The sequence below is a fragment of the Bos mutus genome, chromosome 4 (assembly GCF_027580195.1).
Source record: "Bos mutus isolate GX-2022 chromosome 4, NWIPB_WYAK_1.1, whole genome shotgun sequence".
Lineage (NCBI taxonomy): Eukaryota > Metazoa > Chordata > Mammalia > Artiodactyla > Bovidae > Bos > Bos mutus.
The window spans coordinates 102,209,181-102,234,416 of NC_091620.1; the positions used below are offsets into that span (position 1 = coordinate 102,209,181).

The 25,236-nt window shown below is 43.5% G+C and overlaps 1 protein-coding gene across 8 annotated transcripts in view; it reads left to right on the plus strand.

Moving 5' to 3' along the window:
- Window positions 1–7,499: 7,499 nt before the first annotated feature.
- Window positions 7,500–25,236, plus strand: part of ICA1 (islet cell autoantigen 1) — a 163,248-nt gene continuing 145,511 nt past the window's right edge. For 3 of the 8 annotated variants that reach the window (XM_070369797.1, XM_070369791.1, XM_070369794.1), the window contains exon 1: window positions 7,789–7,936. The gene's annotated coding sequence lies outside the window, so the exon portion shown is untranslated. Of the gene's footprint in view, window positions 7,599–7,788; window positions 7,937–25,236 lie in introns of those variants that run through there. The other 5 variants (XM_070369796.1, XM_070369798.1, XM_070369792.1 and 2 more) reach the window with 4 other exon arrangements.

The window sequence follows — 25,236 nt, forward strand, 5'->3', positions numbered from 1 at the left end:
ACAGGATCCAACCTGTGGGAAAGGGGGAAGGCAAAGGTAAGGATGTGTTTCTTTCAAAGGGACGACCCGAAGTTACACACATTTTTCAGTCACATTGTATTGGCCAGAACCTGGTCACATGGCCATGCCATGCCATAAAGGAAGCTAGAAAATAGTCTTCAGCTGGGCCAAATGTGCTCGGTTGAAATTTGTATTACTGTAGAAAAAAAGAATAAATAGTGAGACATGACTAACAGTATCTGTTACTAGTTACAGACACTAACAGTATCTGCCAAAGAAAGTTAGCAATGGAGTTAAAATTAGAATAGAAGGGGCTTCCCTGGTGGACCAGCGTTAAGAATCTGCCTGCCATTGCAAGGGACACAGGTTCAATCCCTGCTCTGTGGCAGATCCCACATGCTACAAGGCAGCTAAGCTCATCCGCCACAACTACCGAACCTGTGCTCTAAAACCTGAAAGCCACAACTATTGAGACGGTGTGCTGCAACTCCTGAAGCCCACGTGCCCTACAGCCCATGCTCCACAAGAGAAGCCACCGCAGTGAGAAGCCCGCACACCGCGAGAAAGGAGCCCCCATTCTCTGCAACGAGAAAAAGCCCGCACAGAGCAATGAAGACCCAGCACGGCCAATAAATACACAGATAAATTTTTTATTAAAAAAGTAGAAGAGGAAAAGTGCATCTGATTGGGGATTAGGAAATGGGGGTTATAGTCCTAATTCAGCCTTACTCTGATTAAACCAAATTTTGACCCATGTTTCAACCTGAGTTCTTAGTAGAGTCTTCTAAACTGTCCCTGTGCACAGAGAAAAAGACACAGCAAAGACCTCGAGCACGCCTTCCTAATCTTTGTTAAGTCCTGTTTTTTATTAGACAGTGACCCTTTGAGGTGGTCATTACCCACAAGTCTGCCAAAACTAAGGCATGGCTATGACCTCTGGGCTAAAATTTGCCCAGATCCCAGTACAGTTCCTAGTGAGAAGCAGGGTTATACTGGATGGCACATGATTAAATAAAATTCTCCACTGGCAGTGAATAAGATGTCCCTTTTTTATGCCATCACCAGCAATTTTCTTGCAGAAGTTTCAGTGAATGATACTGGGGGTGGAAGTGTAGGGAGCTGTATTATTTATATATAAATCTAAGCTGGTGCAGCAATGAAAATAATTACCTTTCTCTTCAGTGTAAAATAAGCCTTTTCATTGTAGCCTTAATTTTGAAAGGAAAGGAAGTTAATTTTAATTAATGAAAGTTAATGCTTTTAATTAAACATCTGTTCTATTTTCACATGCACATAGAAGTTTGCTTAACGATATAATCAGTCCATCCTAAAGGAAATCAACGCTGAATATTCATTGGAAGGACTGATGCTGAAGCTGAAGATTCAATGCTTTGATCACTTGATGTGAAGAGCCAACTCATTGGAAAAGAGACTGATGCTGGGAAAGACTGAAGGCAAAAGAAGGTGGCGGCAGAGGATGAGATAGTTAGATAGCATCACTGACTCAATGGACATAAATTTGAACAAACTCCAGGAAATAATGGAGGACAGAGGAGCCTGGCATGCTGCAGTCCATGGGGTCACAAAGAGTCAGACACGACAAAGCGACTGAACAACAAAAAATAACTAAATGATGAGAGTAATAATGGAAGCTTTGTTTTGCTATGTAAAGAACACAACTGATCACAAGAATTAAACAAAAATTGGTCAATATATTTAGTACGTATCCTTGAGTACATCTAATTTCTGCATTACAAGATACAGTGAATAAACAATGTTATCTCCGCCAATAAAATTTAGCTTAATCCTTCTTTAAATTTTGATCACTGATAAAAATTAAACAAATTTAATAATGTTTAAAACATCATTTTTTTCAAAATTTACTCCTATAGATCATCTAATTTTAATCACCTAGAAACTGAAGCCAAAACCTTTTTCTTAATGAACAGAGATTTGCATGTGTAGTTCATATTAAACACATTGATAATAAGAATAATTTAAGCTCTACCTTCAGATCAGATCAGATCAGTCGCTCAGTCGTGTCCAACTCTTTGCCACCCCATGAACCACAGCGCGCCAGGCCTCCCTGTCCATCACCAACTCCTGGAGTTCACTCAGACTCACATCCATTGAGTCAGTGATGCCATCCAGCCATCTCATCCTCTGTTATCCCCTTCTCCTCCTGCCCCCAATCCCTCCCAGCATCAGAGTCTTTTCCAATGAGTCAACTCTTCGCATGAGGTGGCCAAAGTACTGGAGTTTCAGCTTTAGCATCATTCCTTCCAGAGAAATCCCAGGGCTGATCTCCTTCAGAATGGACTGGTTGGATCTCCTTGCAGTTCAAGGGACTCTCAAGAGACTTCTCCAACAACACCAGTTCAAAAGCATCAATTCTTCGGCACTCAGCCTTCTTCACAGTCCAACTCTCACATCCATACATGACCACAGGAAAAATCATAGCCTTGACTAGACGAACCTTTGTTGGCAAAGTAATGTCTCTGCTTTTGAATATGCTGTCTAGGTTGGTCATAACTTTCCTTCCAAGGAGTAAGCGTCTTTTAATTTCATGGCTGCAGTCACCATCTGTAATGATTTTGGAGCCCAGAAAAATAAAGTCTGACACTGTTTCCACTGTTTCCCCATCTATTTCCCATGAAGTGGTGGGACCGGATGCCATGATCTTCGTTTTCTGAATGTTGAGCTTTAAGCCAACTTTTTCACTCTCCACTTTGACTTTCATCAAGAGGCTTTTGAGTTCCTCTTCACTTTCTGCCATAAGGGTGGTGTCATCTGCATGTCTGGGGTTATTGATATTTCTCCTGGCAATCTTGATGCCAGTTTGTGTTTCTTCCAGTCCAGCGTTTCTCATGATGTACTCTGTATATAAGTTAAATAAACAGGGTGACAATATACAGCCTTGATGAACTCCTTTTCCTATTTGGAACCAGTCTGTTGTTCCATGTCCAGTTCTAACTGTTGCTTCCTGACCTGCATACAAATTTCTCAAGAGGCAGATCAGGTGTTCTGGTATTCCCATCTCTTGAATTTTCCACAGTTTATTGTGATCCACACAGTCAAAGGCTTTGGCATAGTCAATAAAGCAGAAATAGATGTTTTTCTGGAACTCTCTTGCTTTTTCCATGATCCAGTGGATGTTGGCAATTTGATCTCTGGTTCCTCTGCCTTTTCTAAAACCAGCTTGAACATCAGGAAGTTCACGGTTCACATATTGCTGAAGCCTGGCTTGGAGAATTTTGAGCATTACTTTACTAGCGTGTGAGATGAGTGCAATTGTGTGGTAGTTTGAGCATTCTTTGGCATTGCCTTTCTTTGGGATTGGAATGAAAACTGACCTTTTCCAGTCCTGTGGCCACTGCTGAGTTTTTCAAATTTGCTGGCATATTGAATGCAGCACTTTCACAGCATCATCTTTCAGGATTTGGAATAGCTCAACTGGAATTCCATCACCTCCACTAGCTTTGTTCATACTGATGCTTCCTAAGGCCCACCTGACTTCACATTCCAGGATGTCTGGCTCTAGGTCAGTGATCTCACCATCGTGATTATCTGGGTCATGAAGATCTTTTTTGTACAGTTCTTCTGTGTATTCTTGCCATCTCTTCTTAACATCTTCTGCTTCTGTTAGGTCCATACCACTTCTGTCCTTTATCGAGCTCATCTTTGCATGAAATGTTCCTTTGGTATCTCTGATTTTCTTGAAGAGATCCCTAGTCTTTCCCATTCTGTTATTTTCCTCTATTTCTTTGCATTGATCGCTGAAGAAGGCTTTCTTATCTCTTCTTGCTATTCTTTGGAACTCTGCATTCAGATGTTTATATCTTTCCCTTTCTCCTTTGCTTTTCGCTTCTCTTCTTTTCACAGCTATTTGTAAGGCCTCCCCAGACAGCCATTTTGCTTTTTTGCATTTCTTTTCTAGCAGGTACCAAAAGAGTATAGATGATGTTGTCAAAGATGAGTCATAAAATAAAAGGATTTCAGAGCTGTAGAAAGCTGTATCTTTCTGGATGAACGGCAGAGAAAATATTTGCTTTATGGTGCCCGTTCACCAAGAGGCACAAGGATTCTGCCTCTCTTGCTCTTGTTGGCTGAGAGCACAAGCAGCATTCAGAACATTAAAATATATTACAAACAGTACACTAACATGTATTATATAATATGTAGATGGATAATTTGTGTCTATATATATTCATACATACATTTTATGCACATATGTGTTGAGATATACATATATGTAATTTTTTCCTCTCCAGCCCTAAGCAAACACCAATCTACTTTGTCTCTGTAGATTTCCCTATCTTAGACTTTATATGAATGGGATCATATAATACACTGACTTTTGTGGTGACTTCTTTCACTTAGAATGTTTTCAAGGTTCATCCAAGACACAGCATGTATCAGTATTTTGTCCTTTTTCATGACCCAATAATATTCGACTGCACTACATTTTATTATTCATTCACTTATAGATAGTTTGATTGTTTTCACTTTTGACTGCTTTGAATAATGCTGCTATATGTGCAAGTTTTTGTGTGGACAGAGGTCTTCATTTCTTGTGGCTATATACATAGGGGTGGAATTGCTAGGTCATATGTTAACTATGTTAGTTACTTGAGGAACTGCCAGATCATTTTTCGAAGTGGATACATCCTTCTACATTCCCACCAGCAACGTAAGAAGGTTCCTATTTCTCCACATTCCAGCTTGGATTTTTCTTTAAATAATAGCTTATTTGCTAAGAATGGTGGCACAGGAGAGGAGGGCAACTTCCCAAGGAGCCAGCAGAGGCCATATAGCCCTGGACAGCCTACTTTCCAATTCTTTTAATGTGGGAGTAAAATAAATCTCTATGTCATTTAATCCACTGTTAATGTGTGTCTCTGCTAAGGGCAGCCTATCACAATTCCTAATTCATGTGGTCCCATTAGCAATGTAGAACCTGGGAAGCACCCCCAAAAAGATCATTGAATATGTAAAGATTTTTTGATCCTGTTACAATTCTAGAAAATGCACATTATTTCTTCCACAATTTCACATTCCAACGTTCAATAGCCATTCTCTTCTTAGTACCTGTGTTCCAACTATCTGCATTTTGAGGAGATACCGTGAACACACAAGCAGCCTGCCATCCAACTGGCTCTAGATGTCTAGATTTGGCTCATTAACAAACGTATCCACCCCAAAGCCAATCTTCTCAGAAATTGTTTCCGGTTCTCACTAGCACCTTGTGGGTGCTCTGCAAGACTGAAACAACTTGATATACAGAAGCAATGGAAGTATTATAAATGGAACAGTTTTTTAAATGGGAAGGGAAAGCCCACTCTGTGGCAATGCAGGACAAGCACCAGTTTATTATTCTTCCTTTAAGTATTATCCCCAATGTTAGGACAACCCGAACAATGATGGAAAGTCATTTAACACTTTATGTTAAACTCTTTATGTTAAACCCAAGGCATTTCAGTGCCATGTTGACTAACATGGCCTTTTGCAAGGTACAAGGAAACCTGAGTAATTAGTTTCACGAATCAGCTTTCTCACTTCCCCCAGTACCTGTGTTCCAATTATTTGCATTTTGAGAAGATGCTGTGAATACACAAGCAACCTGCCATTCTACTGGCTCTAGATGTCTAAAGCTCATTGATGCCAAAGCTCATTAACAAATGTATCTACCACAAAGCCAATCTTTAATAAATGGGGTTTCTAATACCTTTTCAGGTAACTAGTAAATAACCATTGGTGGAAAGGAGAACATTAGAATCAGGAAATTTTGTGACCTATTTCTCTCTCAATGCTTTGATTGATACATTCAGCCAACATTTATTGAGCAACTACTATCTTACAAATAACACTTCATTCTGTTAAAAAAAGTTTCTATTAAACTCCCTGTTAGGTTTTTACAGTAAGTTAATGGTTCTTTGAATCAAATATTTTAAAACAAAATATCTTGATCATCTCCCTTTTGCAAGGAAGTCTTTTTTTCTCATTTTAAAAGGACTTTTCCCCCTTTTAAAGGACTTTTTCCCCCTTTTTATAAACAAGACAATCATTTGGCTTGTGTTGTCAACAGATTCACTAAATGCCAGTTATATAGGAGCAATGTTTTTCTCTTCCCAAATTTCTCCTGAATCTCAGCTTCTCATCAATTTGCTGTTTTGTAGATCCTATTCATTCAGCATTTGGTTTATCCACAAACATTTTTTAAGGACGTGATATTTGCTCAGCTCTGTATTTTGTGTCCTACTGGGACAGGCTCAAATCCATCTATGACAAACAGAAACCCCAAAGAATATATCCAGAGAATTATGTCAACTTTAAAGGTTATATAAATTCCTGGAGCTGTACCATCTTGCTGCCTTTCTATTAAAAGATCGACATCTTCTCCTATACTTTTTCTGTTTCCATCTTGGTCAGACACCTTTCTATCGTGTGTGTGTTAGCCATTCAGTCTTATCCGACTTTTTGCAACCCCATGGACTGTAGCCCATCAAGCTCCTCTGTCCATGGAATTCTCCAGGCAAGAATACTGGAGTGGGTTGCCACTTCCTTCTCCAGGGGATCTTCCTGATCCAGGGATTGAACCCGGATCTCCTGAATTGCAAGGGGATTCCATAATGTTTGAGCCACCAGGGAAGCCCCTTTCTATCTTGAGATTAAACTAAATCTCTTGGTTCAGACAACCCTGGATTCAAACATGCTGAACATCCTATTGGCGGAATGCCTTTATAGTACTCTGGGCAACGTTTACATCTGTAAAATATGGATAATACTCTACCCATTTTATTGGGTTGCTGAAGGATTACAATAAAGTGTACAGCATATGCCTAGCACATAACAAGCAGCCCATTCATGTTACCTGTGGATTTCAGGCTTGTTTGCGTCATTACTCAATAATCATCTTTCCTTTCACCCTGTTAAATTGTTTCAATCAGTGACTATTCAATGCACCTTTTAAGAAATATATAACATGAGGGATGAGTCATAGTACACTAGGACTGCTTTTCAGCATAGACGATTTTAGCAAGCAACACCTTTTCTTCCTGTGATCACAGTAGGGTACTTAAAAACAAGACGTTGTTTCTTTCCTGTTGACAAACAATAAGAGAAGATTAAATTACTGTAAGTATCAGTAACCTAAGTAAAAAAAGATATGTGAATATATGGGGACAAAAGAAAAAAAATATATATATATGTATACAGTTGTTTTTCTTTTCATAGAGCCTTTTAACATTAAGCCCAAACTTGATTCCCAGATAGAGGCCTCTGTAACTTTTTTTGGCATTGGAGTCAAGACGTGTCCTGTCCTCTAAAGCCACGGAAATCTATCGTGGAGGCAAGTAGCACGCGCAAAGCACTGCACAGTGGGAACCCTGGGGCGTTCGCGGCTGCTCCCACCTGTCGGCCAGGTCATTGTGACGCAAATGCTATGGACACGTGGAACACCTGCGGGAGAGCCGGGGCGGGGTCACCCTGGGCGGTAGATCCAAGCGGGGGGCACCCCAGGAGATGGGGGTCGAGGAAGGACCCGAGGGAGTAGAGAGAAGGAGACTCACTCCCCGCATCCCGGACCCGCCCCAAACAAGGTGAGGCCATCGGCCCCTCCCTCCTCTGGGTCCCGGGGTCCTGCTGAGAGGGGTCGCCCGCTGGGCGTCCTCGGAGGGGAGAAACAGGGAGGGGAGGCGACGGCGGGGTCCCGGCCCTAGGAGCTCGCTGGGAAGCGAGGGCGCCCGCTCCCCCCGACCGCTGCGCTGCGCTGCGGCGCGCACGGGCTCCGCCGGCTGCTATTCCGCCGCAGGAAGGACCGGTTCCTGTGCTCCCTCCGCCCCCTTCCCTCGCCTTCTGCTGACGCTGACGTCGGATGAGGGAGCAGGAGGAACGCTCCGTTCGCGGCCGGGAGGCTCCCGGGGGCCGGGGCTCCGAGGTACCTGCCCTCCGGGGCCCGGGCGGGGGCGAGCCGGGCGGGCGGCAGGCTGCCGCGGGAGATTCCCGGCAGCCGGGGCGGTCGGGGGCGCCAGCCTGGGGCTGCCAACCCTGCCCTCCGCGCGCTGGGTGACATACAGGTCGCCTCCTCCTGCGCCCTCATCCCCGTGCGGGCACCGCCACAGCCCCTTCCCCTTCCCCGCCTCCGCCCTGGGCCTGGGAAGGTCTGGAGGAGGCGCGCGCCTCGAGAGCGCGCGTCCGCCCCGGGGCAGCGGGAGGGAAGCGTTCCCGGCTCCGGCCGCCTCTCTGGACTCCGCGTCGGCAGCACCCTTCCCCCTCCCGCCCGCCCCACCCGCGCCGGGCCTCGCCTCCCCGGCCCTTCCGGCCCCAGGACCCCCGCGGTCCCTCTTGGGCCGGGACTTGACTTGTTGCCGAGTTCACCTGCCGCAGCTCCTGGTGTTCGGCTTTTCTCTTCTCCCCATTCCCCATCTTTGGCGGAGGTGGGAGGGAGCACTAGAAGCACTCATACCAGGAGGCCTGAGGTGGATCCCTCCCCCGCCCCGGGTGAGGTGCTCCGAGCCTCGGGCCGGACTGGAGCGGGAGCCCTAAGCAGGCCAGGTCGCCGCGAACCCCCGCGCGCCCGTTTCCTTTGGGTGCCGCTGACGCCGCCTTTCCTGCCTCGCGCTATCCTGCTTCCTCTAGAAACGAACATATCCTGTTATTACGTCTGCCTTTGCCCAGAGCGACTGTCCATTAACCTTTCCCGTTGCCTTTTGACTTGGCGTGCCCCCAAAGGCCCCTCAGCTTCTCTTTGGGCATCTTAAAAACGGTGCGTGAGCCTTTTCCCTGGCGAAAGACATATAGTTTAGAAAGGGAATTGGGTTCTCTTCTAGATACCATAAAAAATTATCACGAGAAAGGGTGCTGGGTGGCAGCCTTAGTATCTGAGATCTGGTAACTTTATAAAAATTATCAGGGCCTGGAAAATGTACTACCAGCTGGTTTGAAAATGATATTGAATGTAGGAAGAAAAGCACAGAAGGCATTGGCCATTAATGTCCTATAAATTATGACTCATTGCAAATATGTCCATGTCCAAACATTTCAGTAAAAACTCGCCAGAAAAATACCAAGTTGGTTTCTGAAGACCTTTAGTTTGGTTTTTTTTGAGATCTGAACTGTTCTCTGGGCTGAGGGAATGAAATAGGAAATGCCCACTAGTTTGTAATCAGTGGTCCAGATTCTGTTTCTTACATTCTGTTCAAGACACACACACTTTTTTTTTTTTTACTTTTAAGTAAGTTTTCAAGTCCGTTTTCTTTTTTGTTTGTTTGTTTTAGGTTTCAGTCTTTGTTTTTGAAACATCATGCTTAGAGAATACATACCATAGGGGCAAAATTCTTTGACTGCTATATATATATAATTTAAGGAGATGTGAGCGACTTCACTTTCACGTTTCACTTTCATGCATTGGAGAAGGAAATGGCAACCCACTCCAGTGTTCTTGCCTGGAGAATCCCAGGGAAGGGGGAGCCTGGTGGGCTGCCGTCTATGGGGTTGCACAGAGTTGGACACGACTGAAGCGACTTAGCAGCAGCAGCAGCAGCTTTCTAATTATATTGTTTTTTGCATTAAATAGGTAAAGAGTTGTACTGCTATTATAGAGGAACCTTTAGAAAATGACAGTTAAGCTGTTGAATACTGATTATAATAGTGGAGAGACCCAAGGCTAAAAAGCTGATTGTGGACACTCAACCAAAAGACACCGGATAGTAAATGCTTGGGAACTTTATTTTATAGCTCATTCCTTCATTTGATCCATTTTGTGTCTATCGGACTGCTTTCTCTGAGCATCTTTATTGCCATGCATTTCTCTCCACATCAGGCTTATGAAAAAGACAGAAAATTTTGTTACTCAAAAAACCTTCAAAACTGCTGCATTTTCAGTGTATTTGACTAAAGAGTACACTTTTTTTTCAGGTCCCGGCAGGTTTATCAGAGAAAGAGGTGTGGCAACTGTGAAATGACATAGCAGGGTCAACCTGTTTCCATGTGAACTTTTTAAGTTACAGAAACCTCATACAGGAGAAAGTGGTAAAGTTAATAGGCCACAAGGATCAGGAAGAATTTTTCCTCTTTATTGGTTGAGCTGTACACCTGGAAGCCTGAGGGTGGGTGGGAACATTTAGGATCAGTGCACTGGCTACTAATGTCCTTTTTATTCCATCTGCACTTTCAGATTTAAGGGAACCATGGACAAGGATGCCATCTGTATGTTTATGTCCATGAGGCAACATAGATCACTGATTAATTCACCTTTTTCCCTTCTTCACCTCCATCCAGAATCTGCCTCAGTAAAGCCTTTAAACTCAAATACCAGTATAGGAGGAACATTCCCCCTCCCCCCCACTCAGGCTGTCACATTTTATACCACTGTCATATCTACTGCCATGGAGGATGGGCAAGGACAGGCTTTGGATCCCAGTGGAGCCGGATTGGAGCCCCAGCTGCAACACATAATTAGCCACATGACCTTGAGCAAGTTACTTCAGCTTTCCAGGTCCTTATTTGCTTATCTATAGAGCAGGAATTACATTTATATTTATATATATATAAGGATTTTCACAGTAAATAGGACTCAAGTTGGGCTTCCTGGGTGGTGCTAGTGGTAAAGAATCTGCCTGCCAATGCAGGAGATGTGATTCGATCCCTGGGTCAGTACGATCCTCTGAAGAAGGAAATGGCAACCCACTCCAATATTCTTGCCTGGAGAATCCCATTGTCAGAGGAGCCTTGCAGGTTACAGTCTGTGGGGTCACAAAGAGTTGGACAGGACTGAGCACACACACACAGCAGGACTCAAGTAATAGTAAATTATTTTTTCACATGCTAAACATATGTGCTGTCTATATCTGAAAAGGATGCTGCTGCCTTTCCCTCACGATAGAGAATGCATTCCAGTTGGTTTTGAGTTGTTGCAGTGATTTTGTACCAATACTGAGAATTTGGGCTTTATGGAATCCTCCCTAAAGTTGGAGAATGCAGTCTGTGGTTGAGGAATAAAGCAAAGCTAATTTGTTCCATTAGGGGTAGATCTTCTAAACACCTGGCACTCAAATGTGATCCATGGACCAGCAACATTGACTTCCCTGAGAGCTTATAAGACAGGTGGAATCTCAACCCACCCTCCCCTGACCCCATGTCCACTGAAGAAGAATCTCTTCTTAACAAGATCCCCAAGTGAGTCCTGTGTACATTAAAGTTAGAGAAACATTGTCCTAAGCTGGTAATTATTAAACTTTTCTGTCTGATAGAATCATGTGGGGGCTTGTTAAGCGTGGATTCCCAGCCAGGCATCTCCCATCTGCTGTTAACACCTCAGGTAGCTCTGATGCCCCAGGCTTCTCCCACTGATCTTTGAGAACATGCTCACTCAGTGGTGTCTGACTCTTTGTGACCCCATGGACTGTAGCCCACCAGGTTCTTCTCTCCATGGGATTTCCCAGGCAAGAACACTGGGGTGGGTTACCGTTTCCTTCTCCAGGGAATCTTCCTGACCCAGGGATCAAACCCGGATCTCCCGCATCTGCATGAATGGCAGAGGGATTCTTTACCACTGAGCCACCTGGGAAGCCCAGTCTTTGAGAAACACTGCACCAAGCGTTTTATGCAGCAGAGTATACTAAGATGGGCCTCTGCCCTTTTCTTTAACAAAGCATTTTGGCAGATACGACCGTTGATAGTCAATTCCCTTTGAGGTAAATAGGTGTTATAAATCCCTATCTATCTGCTTAGGAAAATGAGGACTACGGCCATGATTTGCCACTCTGGATAATGCATATGGTAGAACTTCCTTGAACCTCTATAAATCCTAGTTGACCATGCTTTCATGATTCTAGAATCCCAATTAATGCACTGAAGTAATTTCAGATTTCAGTGAATCTCTACAGGATACAGATGACTCTAAGGTGTTTTATACACACTTTTAAAACAAAGCCTTCCTTCTGTATGACTCTCGGCCAATTAGGATAAGTAACTGATTTTGAGCTTCAGCCATAAAATGAGGATGATGTCCCCTGGACAGTGTTGCCAGGATAAGCATAGTGTGCACAGAGCATTCATATTGGTGTCTGAGAAGTGCTAGTTCCTCAACTAATAGTAGCTACATGTTTCATTGTAAACCTAGTGAGAGAATGAGTTCTTGGAGAGTTGAGAAAATGGCATTGCTCCTGATGTGAAGTCTCTCCTGCTGGTTAGATGATGTCATTCATCAGGCTTGTGGCCAAATCAGAGAAGAGGGGTTGCCGCTCAGTTTTCAGCAAGCATTTGTTGCATGAGTCATGTGCCATTCATCGTTCCAGTGCTGGGAATCCCAAGGCGAGACCCAGGCCCTTCACTGCTCTGGAGAAGCCTATAGCCTAGTGTGGGAGATCAGTGGGTAAGGGGACGATGACACTTCAGGAAAGGTAGGGAGCGATGAAGCCCAGGGCAGAGACACCCAACCCTGGTGGGGAAGAGGGTAGAGAAAAATGAGAAGATTCATGGAGGAGGTGACCCTTGAGTTAAGCCTTAGGGCCAGTAAGAATTTGGCAGGTCAGAAAAGGTGATGAATGGAGGGAGAGTTTCCCACACAGTACCCACGTGTACAGAGGGAGGGAATACTGGTCCTCAGGCCTGGAGCCCAATGTGCATGCATGTCCCTTACTGTCTGAATGACCTTGGGCAAGTTTGATCACCTGTGAGTTGAGAGGCTTAAATGTATTAATCAGGGTAAGCACAGGACTCATTTCAATTTTGTGCTATACAGTCATGGAGAGCTGGTGGAGATACTAGTAGAAAATAAGGGACTGATGTTAAAAAGCTATTAGAATTAGAGGAAAGTAAAAGGGTCATTTTTAGAAGACATTTTACAGAAAGTACATAGAATCGAAAGAGGATGCCTGAAAAAGACAAGTGAATGCAATGAATTACCATGGGGTCGGATACACGAGGTATACGTATTCAGTGATGACCAATGAGTATATAGATAACGGTACATTACTAACCCTGAGAGTCTAGACTAGAGAGTGGTAGGTCCCTCTCATTCTGTGGTGAGAGTGTTTGTGCAAGAAGTGGTTATAAAGTATTGCAGCTGCTTTCCCAGACCACACATTAAAATCCATTCTGTTGCTCACAATCATCATGATCTCTCACGCTCACTTCTCTGTTCCCAGAACAGGGCATGAAAACCTAATGGTACTTAGGGGAAATTCAGCCTTCTCTGCATGTTTCTGGGATAGTGCCTCCTAGGCCAGGGACCAAGGAGCTATTTGTGATAAATGGCACTCCTTGTTCTTCTTGGTAGGAACCCTGAGAGCCGCCAGGAGTCTTCAGGGTTTTGTTGCGTATAAGCACGATGGCACCTATGGATTTGGGAGTAGCATAGCACCTGAGCCTGTGATTAGGAGAGATTTTTTTTTTTTTACAGAAGCTGAGCCTATTATCCGAGCTTCCCTGGTGGCTCAGTGGTAAAGAATCTACCTGCCAATGCAGAAGACTCAAGAGACCAGCGTTAGAGCTCTGGGTTGGGAAGATCCCCTGGAGAAGGAAATGGCAACAAACTCCAGTGGTCTTGCCTGGGAAATCCCATGGACAGAGGAGCCTGGTGGGCTACAGTCCATGAGGTCACAAAAGAGACATAACTCAGCGACTGAACGACAAACTAACAACAAGCCCATTATCCAACCCTTTGGTCCAGGAGTAGAGTGGAGTGCTGAGAAACAGGATTTCAAAAGTCAAAAGTGGCCTTTCATTTACTAGTTGTTGACTTTGGGCAAATTATTTCACCTTTGTGTCTCACTTGCAAAATGGGCTGTATGCCCTTCCGATATGGGCGTGACTCTGTTCGGTGCTTCACACATGTAAAGGGCAGTACATTATTACTGCCCTTTATCCAGCACATATTTGCTGAAGGCCTGCTGTGTTTCAGATTCTGTGCTTGGCATAAGGAGACAAAGATGAACCAGCTAGGATTCCTCCCCTCAGAGGACTTGCAGGCCAGTGCAGGGGCATGCATGTGTGTCGTGTCGGACTCCATGCCCTCGTGGACTGTAGCTGCCCGGCTTCTGTGTCCTTGGGGTTTTCCTGGCAGGAATACTAGAGTGGGTTGCCATTTCCTCCTCCAGAGGATATTCCTGACCCAAGGATCAAACCTGCATCTCCTGCATTGGATTCTTTACCATTGAGCCACCTGGGAAGGGTTAGTATGTGTGTATGTTTTGTGGGCGAGGAGTGATGCAGATGTAATCAGCTCATTGCAGGAGAATAATGGGACTGCAGAGCACCACCAGCATTGGTGTGGGGCAGTTAATTCTCTAGTGGGGAGGGCAGGAGTGGAAGGCCCCTGGGGAGAAGGAGGACCGGTGTTGGGTTGGGGAAGACTTCACTGAGGAGGTGACATTTGTGGAGAGTCTTGAGGTAAGGTTAAGTTGTTTAGTCATTGAGTTGTGTCCACTTCTTTGCAACCCCATGGACTATATCCCACCAGGCTCCTCTGTCCATGGGATTTCCTAGGCAAGAATGCTGGACTGGTTGCCATTTCCTCCTCCAGGGTATCTTCCCAACACAGGGATTGAACCCATGTCTCCTGCATTAGCAGGAGGATTTGCATGTTATACAAAGAGTTCAGACAATGGTGTAAAAGATTAGAATGGGTAGATACAAGGATGGTTTTGCCTCTGAAGGCCTAGACTAAGCCCTGACTGTGAATCTAAAAGGAAGAGATGTGTTTAGTAGCTTCTTAGGAGGTAGGATGAAGAGGCCTGGGAGACTGGCTACAAAAGATGAGAAGTCAAGTTTGGGCCACTCAGTAGATTTCCTGCTGGTGATTAGCACTGGGACCACAAGAAGGAGAAAAATTGAGGGGGTGGAGATGGAGAGAGAGAATTTTAGAGGTGCTGAATTTGAAATGCCTGTTGGACATCCGTGAAGATGACCGGAGGGAGTTGGCAATTTAAACCCCTCTCCAGAGCGCCAGCAGCTGCCCTTGTGGCTCAGACTGTAAAGAATCCACCTGCAATGCAGGAGACACAGGTTCAATCCATGGGTTGGGAAGATTCCCTGGAGAAGAGAATGGCTACCCACTCCAGTATTGATGCCTGGGAAATCCCATGGACAGAGGAGCCTGGCGGGGCTGCAGTCCATGGGGTCGCAATGAGTTGTACACGACTGAACACGTACACACACACACACACACTACCCACACACACACATCCCAGAGTACCAGATCCACATTCACAAAGAGTCAGACACGACTGAACATGTGTACACACACACACACACCCACCCCAGAGCACCAGATCCACATTCACAAAGAGACATGACTGAGCATGTGTACACACACACACACACACACACACACACACACACCCCAGAGCACCGGATCCACATTCACAAAGAGTCAGACATGACTGAGCATGTGTACATACACACACACACGCACACACACACACACCCCAGAGCACCAGATCCACATTCACAAAGAGTCAGACACGACTGAGCATGTGTACACACACACACACACACACACACACACACACCCCAGAGCACCAGATCCACATTCACAAAAAGTCAGGCACAACTGAGCGTGTGTACACACACACACCCCTCAGAGTGCCAAATCTACATTTTGATTCTCCCACTGTAGTCTCTGGAGAGGGGTTTAATTTTGGAAGTCATACAGCTGTTGGAGGAAGCCACAGAAGTGAATTAAATCACCTACAGAGAGCAAGTAGAGTGTAATAGAAGACAGCCAAGGTTTGCGACCGCCAGGCTCCTCTGTCCATGGGATTCTCTAGGCAAGAATGCTGGAGTGGATAAGAAAGCTGTGGTACATATACACAATGGAGTATTACTCAGCCATTAAAAAGAATACATTTGAATCAGTTCTAATGAGGTGGATGAAACTGGAGCCTATTATACAGAGTGAAGTAAGCCAGAAAGAAAAACACCAATACAGTATACTAACGCATATATATGGAATTTCGAAGGATGCTAACAATAACCCTGTGTACGAGACAACAAAAGAGACACTGATGTATAGAACAGTCTTATGGACTCTGTGGGAGAGGGAGAGGGTGGGAAGATTTGGGAGAATGGCATTGAAACATGTATAATATCATGTATAAAATGAGTTGCCAGTCCAAGTTCGATGCACGATACTGGATGCTTGGGGCTAGTGCACTGGGACGACCCAGAGGGATGGTATGGGGAGGGAGGAGGGAGGAGGGTTCAGGATAGGGAACACATGTATACCTGTGGCGGATTCATTTTGATATTTGGCAAAACTAATACAATTTGTAAAGTTTAAAAATAAAATTAAATTAAAAAAAAAAATAAGAATGCTGGAGTGGGTTGCCATTTCCTCCTCCAGGGGATCTTCCCGACCCAGGGATAGAACCTGGATCTCCCGCATTGGCAGGCAGATTCTTTACCACTGAACCACCTGGGAAGTCCTGGAACCTTGTAGATCATTGATATTCAAAAGGTGCACACATAGAGGGAAAGGAGCCAACAAAGAAAACTGAAAAGTTGCCAAAGTGTAGAGAGTGTTTACTGAGAAATAGAGGAAGGGGAGCTTAGTCAAAGGTCAAATGAGAGGAGGACCTTTGTTGGGCTCATGGTGAAGACCTTCCTCTGGTGTGGTGGAGGAAGGAAGCACACTGTGGGCTTAGAACACGTCCCTTTGTGAAGAGAAGGAAGAGGATGGTGACTGGAGGAAGAAAGAGGTTGAAGAATATGTGTTGAAGGCAGACAGGGAGGTTGATTGACTTGAAAGAGAAGGAATAATAGATGGAATAAGGTGGGAAGGGGCAAGAGGGTGAGACCGGTCCCTTGTGAAGAGGAAGGAACAGCCGTGGCTATGGATGGTCCCCAAAATGAGTAATGGTGAGGAGAGGAAGCTGTGGGAGAAAGAGCCCAGTGCCATGCCCCGGGCCATGATTCCCCGTAGAGCGTGAGGGGGAGCCTGGTCATCGTCTTCCTGGGGAGTCTCCTCTACCTCCTGCTCCCTGAAGGCCAGGAGCCGAGTGACCTTGTATCTAGTGCTTTTCTCTCCGCGTTGCCAGAGGCAGCGCAGGCGCCACGGTGGAGTAGGTAAACTTGCACTGGCGCCAAACCCCCGCCCTCTTTCTGCTTCCTGCTTCTCTCTTCTCAGCACGCCTGACCTGAAGTTCTGTGCCTTTGGGCTACTTCCTGGTGGTTCTTCCTGCTTGTTCCACCTGCCTGACCAGGTATACGCCCAATGGTCCTGTCTTTCCTGATTCCCACCAGAAGAACTGGTCTTGTGCCTTATTTGTTATAATTAATGATTAATAATTCATATTAGTAATAGCAGTTCTACTGCTGTTATTTATTTCAGTAAACCTCTTCCCTAAGACAGTAGCAAGAACTTGGAAAAGAGATCTCTTATTAGTTCTCGGATAACACCAACTAGATGACCCAGTTTAGGCGAGGGTGGCTCTGCTAATCGAGGCACATGAAAACACAGAGCTGTCTCCTGCTTCCCTTTACTGTTGACTTTTATTTGTAGGTCTCCCTCTTGCGTCTCCCTCCCCTTCCTAGGCTGTCTCCATCCCTTGCCCACGTGCATGCGTGCTATAGTTGCTTCAGTTGTGTCCCACTCTTCAGGACCCCATGGACAGCAGCCCACCAGGCTCCTCTGTCCATGGAATTCTCCAGGCAATAATACTGGAGTGGGTTACCATTTCCTTCTCCAGGGGATCGTCCTGACCCAGGGATCAAACCCACATCTCTTATGTCTCCTGCACTGGCAGGTGGTTCTTTACCACTGGTGCCACCGGGTCCCTTGCTCTTAAGCTAGCACAAACGCCAACATGATTTAGGGACCACTTCACCAAACAAAGTCCGTGAATCTGTGCCATTTCCAGAGGAAGGGGTCATGCTGGTTTATTTACAGGACCTGTGCACAGCGTAGACATTTTATAAACAACATACTGGTGTCTGTGTGTTTCGGTAATTTAAAACTAATGGAAAAGGCTTACTCTATGCCTTCGGACATTTTCTTCCATCCTGGGCCTCCGTTAGCTTATCTCTGAAGGAGAAAATAGGACTGAATAATCTGTAAGTCCTCTGCTCCCTCTGACTGATCTGTGGAGGCCTAAGAAATTACTTGGTCATTTCTGTAAGAAGCTTTAAGTTGTGAATTTAACCTTAAAGAACGAGAACTTTATAAACAGTAGTATCTTGCAGATTGTTCTGATCGTTGACATTATGCTTATGTGTAATTTCATAGAGGTGTCATCACTGCATTCATATTTTTTGTCTTCCTTCACACTTATTATTAGCCATTCATATTTGTATATGAATTATGTACATTTCATTTATAAATGTATGCATTTTATATTTGTAGGTATTTATATGTGTGCTTCTGTATGTGTGTGTGTATAGTAAGAGTGATTGATTTATCTTCTCACTTTTGATGATCTAATGATAGTTCATCCACTTCACTAAATCATTTTTATAAATCTGATTTAAAAGAAATAGTACATTTTGCATATAGAGTTTGATCTTTTTAAAGCAACTTGTTGTGAAAATGCAGATTGTAGGTCATTTTAAAAGACTATATTGAAGATCATTTAAAAAGACTATGTATACATGTATATATACACACACACATATATATATATAGTTTATGTACATATATAAGTGAGATTTTATTTCTGTAATGACATATCTGACAGGATAATTGTCAGATTCTGGGGAGAAAACCCTTTAAAATATTTATGTATGTATAGAATATTGGTGACCTGAGAATTAATTTTTGGCTCTTTGCTGCTTTACTTAATGCCTTAGACAAAAGCTATGTGATAAAAACGTAAGGGCAGCCACATAATCTAATTTAAAACATTCTAGTGAACACATTGAAACAACTAAAAAGAAGCAGGGAAAATTAGATAATATATTTATTTAATGCAATATATCCAAAATATTATTTCAACATAAAATATAAAAATACATATATAAAATATAAATGTAATTTATAATATATAATATAAATATATATATAATATAGCAATCTAATTATATAAAATTTAAATATACATACATCAATATAAAATACATAATAATTTTAGCAACATAAAATATAAATAAGTATGAAATATAAATTTCTTATTGGACACATTACTTTTGGGATTACTAAGTCTTCAAAATATAGTGTGTGTTTTATTTGAAAGCATATCTGTATTCAAACTAGCCATATTTCCAAGTTGCTCAATAGCCACATTTGGCTAGTGGCTGATGTACTGGACAACACAGTCTTGGATGAGAAAATTTGTCTATCGCAGATTAATCTTTCAAAAAATTGTATCACAGTTTTAAAATGCAGTGTTAAAATAAAAAAAAAAAAAACATGTGTTCCCATCATTTAATGACGCTGTGTGCTGGCAGTCAAGGGTCTAGTATTTCTTTTTTTTTTTTAATTTATGTATTTGGCTGGTCTTAGTTGCAGCTCTCGAGTTCTTTAGTTGTGGCGTGCAAACTCTTGGCTGCAGCGTGTGGATCTAGTTCCCTGACCAGGGATTGAGTCCAGGCCCCCTGCATTGAGAGCATAGAGTCTTGGTCACTGGACCACCAGGGAAGGCCCATGGAGTCTAGTATTTCTTGACAGAAGTTGACTGAGACCTTTGTCTGAGTAGCGTGTTCCTTCATTGTTCACCTTGTGAGGTTAAGCTTTTAGAGAAAAGGCACTATAAATACCAGAAATTAAAATCCATTTGCTAAATTGCATTTGAAAGTTACATATCCCAAACTAAATAAAATCAAAGGTGAGTATAATTTATACAGCAAGGTCTTTAAAAAAATCCTTTCTTTAGCAAAGATACACTGTTTGTTCTTTTTCTGTTTCCAGTCTTCTCATCCATTTCATATTATCTGCTCTTGTAGATTCCCTTGAGGTTTTTTCAGTGCCAGCCTTGTTATTGCCATCATGATTTTTGTCACAGCACAAAATTCACCCTTGATTCTCCTATACAAGCAGGGTTGTAAGCAAGAGAAAGAATAGCAAGACCTAGATCATGCCCCTTGTGAGCAATTTGAGTTTGGGGGTTATTTTGTTTTTAGTTTATTTCACGGGGCCATATTATTTTTAACTAAAATTAATATTAAGGATGAAAGACTTTTAGAGAATACGTTAGCTTTTTAAAGTTTCTTTAAGTATGAGATGGTGTATTTGGTATATTCCTTTGAGAGACATCTCTTAGAAGAGAGGAAGAGACTCAGGAGAACATCAGGTTGCTAATTGGCTGACTAGTGTTTGGGGCTCAGAATTCCTCCATGTAAACTTGATCTTTAACCTGACCTCCAAGAAATCTCTATTTCTAGAAACCCAATTTCCTTATCTTTAAAAAGGAACATGTTGTGTTTATTATCTCTAAGCTTTCTCTTAAGTAAAAGTCGCTCAGTTGTGTCTGACCCTTTGCTACCCATGGACTGTATAGTCCTGAATTCTCCAGGCCAGAATACTGGAGTGGACAGGCTTTCCCTTCTCCAGGGGATCTTCCCAACCCAGGGATTGAACCCAGATTTCCTGCATTGCAGGCAGATTAAAGAACCAGCTGAGCCACAGGGAAGCCCAAGAATACTGGAATGGGTAGTCTATCCCTTCTCCAGCAGATCTTCCCAACCCAGTAATAGAACTGGGGTCTCCTGCACTGCAGGTGGATTCTTTACCAACTTAGCTACGAGGGAAGCCCATCCTCTGAAAATAATTAAAATCAGCTTTATGGTTTTGTGATTAAGAGCAACCTAGATGTCAGCTAGCTTCATCTACTGTTGTACAGGTGAGCCAAGTATAAGATGAGCAAGCCACACTTCAGTTTGGCTTCCCAGGTGGCGCTGGTGGTAAAGAACCCACCTGCCAAAGCAGGAAACATAAAAGACCAGGGTTTGATCCCTGGATCGGGAAGATCCCCTAGGGTAGGAAACGGCAACCCACTCCAGTATTCTTACTTGGAGAATCCCATGCACAGAGGAGCCTGGTGATTTCTCAGGGTTGCAAGAGAGTCAGACACAACTGAAATGACTTGGCACACAAGTGGAAAAGGGATAAGCTTGTATCATGATCATGGGCTTACAGGCTTTTATTTTATACTAAGCAGAATATTGGGAGACAAGTTATATCGGCATTGGAAATATTTACTTCAGGATGTGATTTTAATAGAGTTAGGGAGTTACCAAGCTTGGTTAATGCCTGGATATAATATTTGAGCTGTTTTGAAACGTGAATAATCGTTTAAAAATATCCTAAGCCACAATTCATTAACAGAAAATGCAAATTTTAATAGAGACTTGCACATATAGGTTTAAATGAAAAGTCATCCATCTTTTAGCTGCCTTGAATATGGTTAGAATTCTGCTTTCCTCCCATATGATTTGCTGACTCACAAAATTAAAGCATGACTCATAAAATTAAATCATGATGGTGTTTCACATTTGCTTCTGAATTTATGAAATGTCAAAAAATCATTTGCAGGAGACTCAACTGCAAACAGAACCCATTTAAAGTTATATGCAGTGCTCAAGTAGTCATAACCTTATCAAAATCTGAAAGGGAAAGCTGGGTGATATCTGAGACATAGGAAAAGCACCGATAAAAACTAGTCAGAATCACATTACTTTAACTAATGTTTGGCTTTTGAAGGGATAGAAGATGATTCAACTTCCCACCCTCCACAGGGAACCCTTTTTCTCAACTATGTGTGAACACGTTTTGATGAATCAATATTGGAATAATAACAATAAATGCAGTTAGTTATGCCTGGAGGAATTGCTTTCAGATCAGGTCAGATCAGTCGCTCAGTCGTGTCCGACTCTTTGCGACCCCATGAATCGCAACACACCAGGCCTCCCTGTCCATCACCAACTCCTGGAGTTCACTGAGACTCAGGTCCATCGAGTCAGTGATGCCATCCAGCCATCTCATCCTCTGTCGTCCCCTTCTCCTCCTGCCCCCAATCCCTCCCAGCATCAGAGTCTTTTCCAATGAGTCAACTCTTCGCATGAGGTGGCCAAAGTACTGGAGTTTCAGCTTTAGCATCATTCCTTCCAGAGAAATCCCAGGGCTGATCTCCTTCAGAATGGACTGGTTGGATCTCCTTGCAGTCCAAGGACTCTCAAGAGTCTTCTCCAACACCACAGTTCAAAAGCATCAATTCTTTGGCGCTCAGCCTTCTTCACAGTCCAACTGTCACAGCCATACATGACCACAGGAAAAACCATAGCCTTGACTAGACGAACCTTTGTTGACAATGTCTCTGCTTTTGAATATGCTATCTAGGTTGGTCATAACTTTCCTTCCAAGGAGTAAGCGTCTTTTAATTTCATGGCTGCAGTCACCATCTGTAGTGATTTTGGAGCCCAGAAAAATAAAGTCTGACACTGTTTCCACTGTTTCCCCATCTATTTCCCATGAAGTGGTGGGACCAGATGCCATGATCTTCGTTTTCTGAATGTTGAGCTTTAAGTCAACTTTTTCACTCTCCACTTTCACTTTCATCAAGAGGCTTTTGAGTTCCTCTTCACTTTCTGCCATAAGGGTGGTGTCATCTGCATATCTGAGGTTATTGATATTTCTCCCGGCAATCTTGATTCCAGCTTGTGTTTCTTCCAGTCTAGTGTTTCTCATGATGTACTCTGCATATAAGTTAAATAAACAGGGTGACAATATACAGCCTTGATGAACTCCTTTTCCTATTTGGAACCAGTCTGTTGTTCCATGTCCAGTTCTAACTGTTGCTTCCTGACCTGCATACAAATTTCTCAAGAGGCAGATCAGGTGGTCTGGTATTCCCATCTCTTGAAGAATTTCCCACAGTTTATTGTGATCCACACAGTCAAAGGCTTTGGCATAGTCAATAAAGCAGAATTGCTTTAGTTTTTCCCATTTCTACTGAAACTGTTTAGACATTTATATTTAAAACACTTTTCCTTCTCTATGTGGGAAAGAATCTTTCTAGACGTGAGAAAAGGGGGAAAGTGTTCATTCCTCAGTACTGTCCAACTCTTTCTAGCCCCATGGACTGTATCTCACCAGGCTCTTCTGTCCATGAAATTTTCCAGGCAAGAATACTGGAGGTGGTAGCCATTTCCTTCTCCAGGGCATTTTCCCAACCTAGGGATCAAACCCAGGTCTCCTACAGTGCAGGGGGTCCTTTACCGTCTGAGCCACCAGGGAAGCCCAAGAGAAAGTGACTAGAGATAAACTTTTGGGGGAAAAGATGAAAACTATATTGAGCAAAATAAGAAGGAGGAACATTATTTTTTTAACATGGTACCTAGCACCTCTGACAAATGTGTATTTCTTCTGTTCATTTGGCAGTTAATCAGAAGCTTGTATCTGAGTCCTGGTGCTGGAGCCAATTTGCTTTGTTCCCTCTGGATCACAGGTCCCCAGTTTAAAAGGAAGGGGCTTTATTCTCAATGACCTCTAGATTCTAAATTATACAACTTATATTAGTTCTGTGGTTATATGTCAGAAAAATAAAACCAACTATTGAAAACTGGTAGTAGTTCTAGATGAAGTTGTTCTCTGAAAAAACAGAAAGATGGAATGAGGAGAAAATTATATAAATTAGTATCCTGCAAAATTGGAAGTTACCTCGAAGAGACCTGCCACAGGTGTCCATTTGTTATGGAAAGTCGATTAGGAACTCTCTAGCAAAGACAGGACATGGAAGGTAATCACTGCATGTGAAATAAACCGCATCATATGTCTGCCCTCCAGGACTACAAAGTATATCTAAATGCTGAAAAGCGACTAAAGGTGCTTTCAGGGATTGGTCCCCATAAGTCCGCATGTGTCCCAGGTCACAGCTCTTGTTCTTAAGTTGTAGGAATGCACAGCTGCTTATGGTTGGTTGCGTGCATGTGCGTGCATGTGCATGCGCACACACACACCCATGCAGTTCTACTAGAGAAGCAGTTTGTTCTTTGCTTTCATTCTGTCTGGAATAATACCCTCCCAACATACCCACAGGGCTGCCCAGGTGGCACTAATGGTAAAGAATCCTCCTGCCAGTACAGGAGATGCAAGAGATGAGGGTTCGATCCCTGGGTCAGAGAGATCCCTGGAGTAAGGAAAAATGGCACCCATGCCAGTCAGTACTCTTGCCTGGGAAATCCCATGGGCAGAAGAGTCTGGTGGGCTACAGTCCATGGGGCCGCAAAGAATGGGACATAACCGAGCAACCAAGCACACATACCCACACACACTCCTACCCGTCCCCTGGCCAGCAACCACTGATTCTCAGAATCCCAGCCCAGAGGCCAGGTAGGGAGCCAGCCCAGTGCCCTGACCTCTCTTTTCTTCTAACCCTGGGTACCTCCCCCTGCCATGGCACATAATCCCCATCACAGGAAGCACTCAGCACTCCTTGACTTCAGATTCTCCTGTTCACTTATGTAGCCCCGAAAGTCTGTGGCGGGTAGTGATGGGTAATTTTACAGGGGTTTAATTTCAAAGACTTATTCTGTATTTCATCAGATATGTGAACTCATTGCTCATGAGGTATTTCACCATCTTACATTGCATGAAGAGGAAAAACGACTACCAAACAGTTGACAAGGTATCGATTGTAGGACATATCCCAGCTTCAGGAAGGTTGCAGTGTGAACACATCTGCCCCTGGGATTCAGTGACATGTGGTGCCATTAAGCTGGGAATGAATGATCTTACTATGGGATGATTCAGACATACCCCCTGCACCTACATATACTGTGAGACTCTGTTCTCGTCCCTTGCAAAGTGTGTTTACATGCTGGTGTGCACAACAGAATGAAGCACTTCAAGATGGTGACAGTTTTTAGTTAGAAAATAGAGATTTTGAATAAATTAGACAAAAGACAAATTTGGCAGTGGTTCCGATCTGCAATTCAAGAGAATCTGCCGTATGCTCAGTACAGATTAAGGAAAAGGGGATACTGGACTCAGTTTCAGCTGGGACTCCAGCTAATAGAAAACCTGCTCCCTGAGGGAGGAGAAAAACCTACCACTTAAATTGGACAAGAAATTAATTTGAGATATGAAAACTGCCCAGGAGACAGGACACACTTAGGAAACATGAGGCAAAAGGAAGCTTACTGTTTTTGTGGGTTGAGAGTATTGGTTTGGTGACATTTTTCTTACCTTTACTCTGAGTAAGAGTTGGCTCAAGAATTTTAGACTCTTTGCATAATTCAGATATAATCAGCAAACTCCATAAGCTCCTAGAAAAGGGTTGTGGGCCAGAATAAATGTTCAGTGCA